This window comes from Aphis gossypii, chromosome 3 (genome assembly GCF_020184175.1).
Source record: "Aphis gossypii isolate Hap1 chromosome 3, ASM2018417v2, whole genome shotgun sequence".
Taxonomy (NCBI): Eukaryota; Metazoa; Arthropoda; class Insecta; order Hemiptera; family Aphididae; genus Aphis; species Aphis gossypii.
The window spans coordinates 55,950,453-55,960,615 of record NC_065532.1 but is presented as its reverse complement, the minus strand read 5'-3'; the positions used below and the strand labels follow the sequence as shown (position 1 = coordinate 55,960,615).

The following is a 10,163-nucleotide window of genomic DNA, read 5'->3' as shown; positions in this document are numbered from 1 at the left end:
TACTGATATAAATCATGTACATTGTACATTCGTACACAAAGTCAAAGTGATAATGTATTTTTCAACATACCCACTCAATATAAATAATAAAAAATTTACAAGATTTAGAATTTAAGGCAAATATTTTTTTTAAAGTGTGTTAGTTATTTCCTATTCAGCAGATAGACAAACGAGCGAGTTTAATAGACATAGTTTTAAGCATCTACGTACCTGTAGTTTCATTGGTCTTCTTTGGTGGTTTTGAGTTTTTGGAGGTACGCTGAGGAGACCTTGATCTCTCCCTCTCGGACCTCTGCCACCGGGAAGACGAAAGTCTTGAGCGGGACTGTCGAGCAGCAGTAGCAGCTGAAACATATATTTATTTAATAAATAATTAAAGACCTAATTAGTCATAAAATTAACAAAAAATAACATCTACTTACCATCGCGCCAGTAACATTGCTTGGCCACATGGCCAGGCTTTTTACAAACATAACAGACTGTAATAAATTACGATATTAATATATGAATCTATAATATTATGTAAACTGAATGTTGAAAAAATTATTAAACTTACGCTTGAAGTCTTGTTTCATTATATTTTGTAGCTGTTTTTGTACAACAGCAGCAACAGTCTCTTCCAGAAGAGACTGCTGCTGATGTGGACATTTATACTTCATATTTTTGCAATAATTGCAGGTACATTGCGATGAGTTCCACATCTGAAATAATTATATTAATTATAAAACCTAAGAACCAACATTGTAGTACAATAATTAATAATTAGTTATTCCCATGATTGGAAAACCGCCTTAGTTTTCTTATTGATGATCTACATATTACGTCTTGGAAATAACTGTCAAATCTTTTTAGAAAAAATAAATTAGTGTTACTATTAAATTAACTCAAAAAAAAATGTTTGTATAGATATATTGATTAGTCGGCGAGTGACAAGTTGCCAAGTACACATGGTTATGCGTTTTCTGAATTTAAACTACCTATGGGAACTTTTAATTTTCTGTTTTCGTAAATTGGTATAAATTGTGCATATTATTTTTAAGTCTACGCCAAAGGTGGTCAAGTTAATGAAAATAATTAACTGTGGCTAGTTAATTCAATTAAATTGCCTCCAGTTAAAGTTAAAAGTTAACAAAAAAAAAATTAACTAGATAAGTTAAAAGTTAAGATGGAAAATAAAATTAACTTAATTCAGTTAAAAAAAAATTTTTTTCTAGTCATAAATTGCACTAGTATTTTGATTTGTAAAAACATTTACCAAGACACTATTAAATACTTATACCAATGGTATTAAAATACCTTAATCCTCATTCCTCAATTATTCTACTATCTTAGACTATTATATTTTAAAATATAATATAATATTAATGTATAATACATATAATATATATTAAGTTAAAAGTTTTAAACTTAAAACCACCACAACGATAATTATCCATAAAAATCTAAAAAATAAAATTCTTTGATATGTATTTCGATAATATTCATTTCTAATCTTATACGCTATACCTACTTGTATTTATAACGAATACGCGGAATATGGCATTATAAATTTAAAATTATAATTTATAAATATCTCGGACGACTTTGTTTTGTCCTTTAGAATTGTCGTATTTAGTATTTACCAATAGAGGTACCTAATCCCTATTTTATATTATATAATTGATATCCAATTTTAACTTTACATTAAAACTAGGTATACTATTTAATTTTAAACCTGTTTTTAAATCTACACTAATTAGAGTTAGACGAAACAAAAATCGATTTATTCAATACCGAGTAAATTATTAAATAGAATTCATGAAAATAACAAGTCCATACAATAGATAAAATACTAATTATTACTTTTTAGTATTTACTAAAGTAACTATAGATTAAAATATAATTTGATTATTATGAATTGATGATATTATAATATTATTTTATTTGACAAATAAATTACCAAAATCGAAAGAATAACCAAGTCTTGTCTGATAGTTCCACGTGATAAAAAAAAAAAAAAATTAATTAACTTAACTGTAAAAAGCTAAGTTAAAACAATACAAAATTTAACTGAATAAGTTAATAAGTTAAAAACGAAAATAACTAACTAGTTAAATTAAAAAGTTAAAAAAATTAACTTTTTAACTTAACTTTAACTTTTTAACAAGTTATTGCCCACCATTGGTCTACGCTATTTAATTCCTTACTTATTTTATTTAAAATTTAATAATTATAAAAACTATTATATTTAATTAATAATCACAAGTTAATAAAATAAATATTAAAATACTTACAATGATGACCGGTCGATGACAGTAGTACAGTACATTTAGGAGGGGTGTTCAAAAGCCCCCGACTTCAGGAATGCGCCATAGAAGAGCCCAAACCGAAACGTTAGATGTATTTTTGAAAATGCTTAATTTTTGTACGATGTTTCTGAAACTCGGGAATTGGATAGTTTGAAGGTCGGTGATCAAATTTGGCGTCTTGTGTCGAGACCATAGGAGCCGTTTTTTCCAGTATTTACTATTTTCAATTTTAAAGTTCAAAATTTACATTTTTTTTTTCTTTGTTTATGGCATGGGCACTAGAATTTGGGGGCAATAAACCGTTTTTGTAGTTCAATGTTAAGAGGACTTTGCACCGGATCGATGGGTTCCAATATCGAGTTTATCCAACTTTTGGTTCGGGAGTTCTAATTTTACATATGTTTTTTGTACTTAGAAAATTACGTAGTAACGTGTTTTTTGGATTTTGAATTTTCATTCGATCACTATGAAACTCCAGATTTGGGTATTTTAACGTACGACAATTCAAAAAGGGTCTATGGTCGAAGTACGTACGACCATTATTTCACCCGTAATCTGAGAAGCAAAAAGTTAAATAACGCATTAGGTTATTTTTCGTATAACCATACCTTTCCTTATGAAATACGATCATTTAACGTTTTAAGTAATAATTATTTTGAACTTTTTGTTTATATGCCAACTTAATAACACGTTTTCAAAAAATCTTAATTATAGAACTTATGAAGTCCCCTACAAAGAACAATTTAATCTCTTTTGATTTTTTTCCTATCTCTCGCGGTTTTCCCGGGAAACAGCTGGAAAACGTGATTTTCAAAATTGCGAAATTCTCAGTTTTCTTGGTAAATAAATGGCCGAACGAACATTTTGCAAAGAGGTCGATTTGTTCTCTGAAAGATTCTACAGTAGGTTCAATGTTTAATTTTTCCAAAAAGTCATTATTTAAAACTTTTATTTTTTAAAAGCCTTTTGACGTGTACGATGTTTTTAAAAAACCTAAATAACACGTTTTCATAAATTCTTAACTATCGAACTTATGAAGTCCCTTACAAAGAACAATTTAATCTCTTTTGATTTTCTTCCTATCTCTCGCGGTTTTCCCGGGAAACAGCTGGAAAACGTAATTTTCCAAACTGCGAATTATTAGTTTCCACGGTAAACCGATGGCAGAACGAACATATTGCATAGAGGTCGATTTGTCTTCCAAGGGAATTTACACAAGGAACAGTTTATTATTTTTTTAAAAAGTCATTATTTACAACTTTAATTATTTAAAAAAATACTTAACTCCGACATCGTATAAATCGCGTATTTCTATAACTGTGGCCGTCCTTTCGTAAGGTGCCGACGTTTTCGCGAGACGACTCACCGCCATCTGATTGCATATTTAAATTCACAGTGTTATAACGAAAATTTGCATACTACTTAGAAATTGGCGACGGACTCGTAAGTATTTTAAAAAAATTCTCAAAAAATGTACATTAGTCGCGTATTTTGATGCGTGGTGTTCCTGGTCTATAGGGAGGTCCCTACGTTTTCGCGAGACGACTCACCGCCATCGCCATCTGATTGCATATTTAAATTCACCGTGTTATAACGAAAATTTGCATACTACTTAGAAATTGGCGACGGACTCGTAAGTATTTTTTATTATTTTTTTTTAATTGATATTTGGTATTTTGTTAGTGGATGGTTTTACTGAAATCGCGCGCCATCTGTTGGTTTATGACTATTTTGTAATTTTTTTTGATTTTAGACTAGTTTGGGAACCTTGTATACGCTTATCAAATATTGCTAGCGGAACATACGTCAAACTTTCATAATAATAATACAAAACAATAAAATACAAATAATAATAGAAGTATCACAAAATAAATAATTATAAAAATAATATATTAATAAAATAAATATATTATTTATAAAATAATTTATTCTGTGGAAGTATCGCGTACGACCTGATAACAGATACTCCTGTGATAACACGACGATGGCGCTGCACCACGGTCTAGAATGGCGTTGAGACGTTGATCAGGCGTGCGTCACTTGCACCGCCGTCGAATCTGACGAATGGGTCGACGGTTGTCCGAAAGGGGACGACGCGACACTAACTGGTCCTGGTATTCCCGACCGGAAAGAAATCGAGAGAGAAAACAAAAAAAAAGGCGGTCACATGTAGACGTCTGTTGTTGCGGCACAGACGACAACGATAATATGGAACCACGATTCGCTCTGCGTATAACGGGCGGGCGGAATCACGTGGGTGCGTGGACGAGCAGGCTCCGATCGCACGGCGAAGGTCGGACAAGCGACCACAATAACTCCGATCGCACGGCGAAGGTCGGACAAGCGACCACAATAACTCCGATCGCACGGCGAAGGTCGGACAAGCGACCACAATAACTCCGATCGCACGGCGATTTTGAGATTTACGATGGAAATTTTGTTTTTAATTTTTGTTTATAAATAGTTGCTATAACAACTTGATTTATGTGTTAACACATTTATCACTTTATTATTACAGCTAATTATTATGTATAAAAACATGATAACATGAAGTCGTAAAATACTCTACGCATTTACGCATACACGAGGACAAGGTGTTTTACTTATTATTTTCGAATATTAATTATTAATGCGTCTTCATATGCGCACCCCAGTTTATGTACGGTTATTTTTAATTCTTATCTAAAATTGTTTAAATTCTTACAAATTAATAAAAACTAATTAATATGGTTGTCGAATGTGAGCTGGTGGCAGCAGGACAATTATTGTTGGTATTTATTGAGGTGTACCTCAATGATGAACTGTATGAAAAATTTGGATCAGAAAGTAACCAAGATTGCAAGTTAAAGCTCTAATGTAATAAACGCTATAGTTATCGCTGGAAGCGCTAGAGGAGATATAGTTTTAATCCCGAGAATTAAAAAATTCCAACTGATTATCCCTTTGAATTAAAAGGAATACAATTCCCTCTCAAAGTTTGCTTTGTTATAACTATTAATAAGTCTCAAGGACAATCATTGAGCATGACAGGGATTGACTTGAGAGAAGAATGTTTTTCACATGGACAGTTCTATATCACATGTTCTAGAGTAAGCTCTGCCAGTAGTTTGGTTATTTTAGCCCTAAAAGGCAGTACCAAAAATACTGTTTATAAAGAGTTATTGAGATGAATAAAATATTTCAATATAAATATATTTTTTTTTGGTTTTTATAACACCATAATGTTAAGTATTTTTAGTAAAGTAGTATTTTTTGCCGACAAATTACAATATTACAATACATGGGCAACCAAGGATCAACATAACATCTAAAAGAAGACTGTAATAAATATAAAAACTGATAAAATAAAAGTTATAGTAGGTAACACAAAAAAATGTACAAGGGCAAAGCCGGGTTATTCAAGATTTTTGAGAATCAAAACCTAGGTTAGGATTATGTATTAATTGATTATATTAATCTTTTTTTTGCCACAAGTGGAAAAACAACCAATGAAGTATATAAGGAGGTGCTAATAATAATAATAAAAAAAATATAATAATATTCACGGCCTATAAATGTATGTTTTCAATGAATCTTTAACACACCCACACACACAAAATTAAATTGAGAATTTGACGTGATATTGGCACTATCATCCATAAATGAATATGAATTTTAATTCATAATCCAAAAATTATATTATTTATATGTAAGTGAGCACAGTGAAATTTTTTTTTTAATAGGTGGGTATTGAATACATTTGTTTTGCCCCCCCCCCCCTCCCCCCATAATTTGAATTAGTTTGCGCCACTGTACACAGCTTGAACTCTTTTACACCAAATCTATTACGTTTGTTTTTTTACATATTGCTTAAATACAAGCTTACCCATAAATTTTACAAGTGATTCATCTTTACATAAATCTCTTGCGGTTACATGCAGTGGTTAAAATTAATTATTATATCATCAATAATTACTACTGAGCCAAGTTTATACAATCGATTTGTTGTATCAGCAGTTTTATTATCTGAGAAATGAAGCATTTACATTAAGATTTCAAACCGATTTCTGTTCATTATAAGTCCGAACGTTGTAGAAAATATGTTAGAAGTACTCCAATAAAGTTCATACGATGGTAATGCAACTAAGCCAGTCCAAATTAAAATGCCAAACAATTGTTTTATCTCTGTTACATTTGTATCATATCATTTATTTAAACGTGCAAAAGGTGATGTTAATTTAGCTTCTTTATGTTATGCAGAAAATTTATTTGTTTCGATTACTATATTATTTATAATTTTATTATCTACTATAACATAAAAATCAAGCGGTGAGTCTCTACAGTATTCTAAGTCCAGGAGACATAAAATATTAAATTGGGTGACGTGAAAGTGCTTGCTCTAACTCTGGTGGATCACGTCTCAATTGTGCCTAATCTGGACCCCCTTATACATCGTCCAGAAGCCCCCGCGGTACCTTCAGGTCCCTGCTGGTCATCTGCACCTGCATCCGCTTCTTCCCACGCCTCTGCGTTATCTCTGCGGTGTTGTGAGTCAATCATATATCGATGATTTCCTGTGAAATCGCAAGCGCGCGTATGATGATGTCGCGTGTGACCATGAACGATCCCGCTAATATATTATGTTATTACGGATGCGATGCCAGTATTTCCAAGAGAAGCTGCTTATCGTCAATAATAATTGATTTTATAATAATAGTAATTATCGACAATTACTGGTCTTATCTTCCACGAACCCGTCCATGAGGAATACTTAGGAATACTTCCAATCTGGATTTGGTCATTATTATCTACGTTTTAGTACTTATGTATATTATATTTAATGTATGAGACATCAGAGCACATTGCACCTCCCCACGAAAAAAAAGGTTTATGTCTTCAAGGACAGAAATCTTTCAAAGTTTGTACAAAAATGGTTAAGTTACAAATTATTACAATGTTATAGTGTTTACAATAATCAATTACAAGTTATTGAAATAAGACATACATTACAATCCTCTGTATGCTTTTACATTTAAAGTATTTTCGTTATATAATATGAATATATGATGTTATGTTGTATATATAGTTTTGATTAAATATGGGTCGATTACACTTACAAATGGTTAAATAGTTTGATTAAATATTTTGATTATAATATAATGATTAAATAGTTTGATTAAATATTTTGATTATAGTATAATTCAATGTTTAAATATGTTGGTTAGTTTCCTTATAATTTATAATTGTGATTACAATAAAATATAGTGTTAGTAAATAGTACAATATAGTGATTATAATTGATTTGATAATTCCAATAAAATATGTGGTTAGTATAATGTATTGATTACAAAAGTTTCTTATATGGTAAATTAATTAATACAATAATATTTTTCTTATATAATATGTTAGTAATATAAAATCTATAAAGTTTCCCACAATTCAAATTTATTTCCATATCCCAATAGTAACTTATTCGTACAGTATGTTTTGTTCTTAAATCTAAGTGTATATTATATTTATTATCATTCCAGTTTGTATGTTATTTTTTTTTATTTACTCAATCAAGATTCGCAACCCATTCGTCCACATTGACAACAACCCTAATTGATTAATACGTTTACTTGATCACTCTTTACTCATTGGGGATGCCATAGAATCCACCCCATCGATCATATGTCAAATGTTATGTCGATAGGTGTTTCGTACAGCCCCAATCACTTTGTTTTACCTGATCAATTCATTCTAGACATACATTTATCTACTGTAATTCAATATATCTCGTGGATTTTGTACTATTTCGAGGTAATAGTTTAATTCATAACAGTATGGTTCACCAAATTATCTGTCTATCGCTATCATACAAAAATCTTTTGGCTGCCTCAATTATTTCCAATATAGTTTCGTCCTCGTAAGGTACGAGTATATTTTCATTAGCGGTAACTATATGAAAATCAAAACAAGCTGTGTAATTATGCCATTCTCCCCGCGTTGGATTAATATGAAATTGCGTTTCTATGTTAAACGATATTGCCGAAGCTAATTGCTCCATTCTATCCATTATTGGTTATTATTTATTTCGTAGAGTTGATTTGTATTTATAGAATTATGAATTTCTGAAAAAGAAATTTTACGTTCGTATTTTGATTATTAATGTAACCGTTGTTTTTATTTATTGTTATTTTATTGTTATTGTTTATATTATATTTTTTTTAGAAATGCTTTATTAGATTTTCATATCGCTGTTTCCGTATCACATAATCAAATATACATTTAGTATATTTGACATCCATTCTCGGATCATGCGCATACGTAGTATGGTGTTTCTTTTTACATATTATATCATGGGTCTCTACTAAATTAAGTAGCCTTCCTGTTTTATTATATGTACCGATATCTACTTCGAAAATTATTTCTCTATTGCCTAATTTTTCAAACTGAATATAAAAATGTTTATTGAAATATTTGTCGTAACACGTTATGTTTAGCATAGGATAATGGTCTAAATCTAATCTTTTTAAAATGTTTTTGTCCGAATGTCCGTTCCATACTACTATTACATTTTCCTTATTACCTCTACGTATGTAACTTTCTATATATCCCTTAGTCAAATTATTCCTAGTTGAACTCAAACTTTGTTTTAAATGGTCTAAACAAGCATCTCTCAAATCGGTCTTGACCCTGAAAACTCTCTTGATTCTCTCACTGCCACCTGAAGCTCCGCATCACCCATAGGTCGAGCTTCCTCATTAACTGGTAGCAAAAGAGGTCGTCCTTCCAGTTTCCTGATCTTAAAACGGTCTAAGCTATTGGATATAGCTCCGGAGATGACAACCATGCTTGTCTTGTTCACCATTGAGAACTCGAAGTCCATAATTACGAACTTATGTGTCTCTTTTCTGTATAATTAAACATTTTGTATTAGTGATTATATTTTTATATTTATTATTTATAAATTTATTACATACTCATATATTTATGTAATTGTCAGATACTTATATTATTGCTAAGTTATAGTATATTATTAATATTATTCCTTATTATATTTTATAATATCTATATATTTAATTTATACATTTTTATTGTTCTTTTAGTAAGGGCGGCATATTACTTAGGGCTAGTCTATCTGGTGTGTCACCTAGTAGCTTTTCCTTAACCCCATTCCCTTTTGCCGATGACGTCACATGTATGACTTCTCTTTCTTTATTCGATATATCGTTATCCATAGTTCTTGTTCGATGGCCTATGGCCCTCATAGTGGTCAGCTTGCATTTATAACTTAAGTATATAAACTCCAAAAGAAACATGGAGAATACTAATAATGCTATAATTGCATACATCATTAATGAGTTGTTATTACTTTGTACTTCCACTCCGGACTGTCTGAGTATTTCCTCGTCTATCATTTTTTCTACATCGTCTAGTGAGTGGGCCATTTCGTGTACGTTATCGAGTTTGCGTGAGTCGAACTTATGTCTATACTTTTCTATTTTAATGTCCTTGATACTGTTATTGATCTTATACGATATACTCCCTACTCCGATTTTAGGTATGAAATTTGTGAAATACTTTGTTTTGATCTCCCTTGTCGGATTTAGCACTACGTGTTCTGCATAAGCTCTACATTCCTGATTTAATTTAATTATCCCTTGATTTTTAATTTTTTCAATATATGGTTCTTGTATTCCCTGACACGTAATTGTTAATGTATCTTTTTTTGTTGTGTATATCCATGTGTTGGCATACTTAAGTTTGTGGTATATATTTTTAGAAATAATGATTACTCCTGATTCACAATTTTGTGGTAACTGGTCTGGATTTTTAAATAAAGAAATTTCACACGTTGTTCTTTTGATTCATGTTTTATTGGTTGGATTCCGGGCAAATAGTAAAGGTTTC

At 30.7% G+C, this 10,163-nt stretch overlaps 1 pseudogene; it reads right to left on the bottom strand.

Moving 5' to 3' along the window:
* Positions 1–8,476: 8,476 nt before the first annotated feature.
* LOC126550606 (uncharacterized) lies at positions 8,477–9,138 on the bottom strand (annotated as a pseudogene).
* Positions 9,139–10,163: the final 1,025 nt, after the last annotated feature.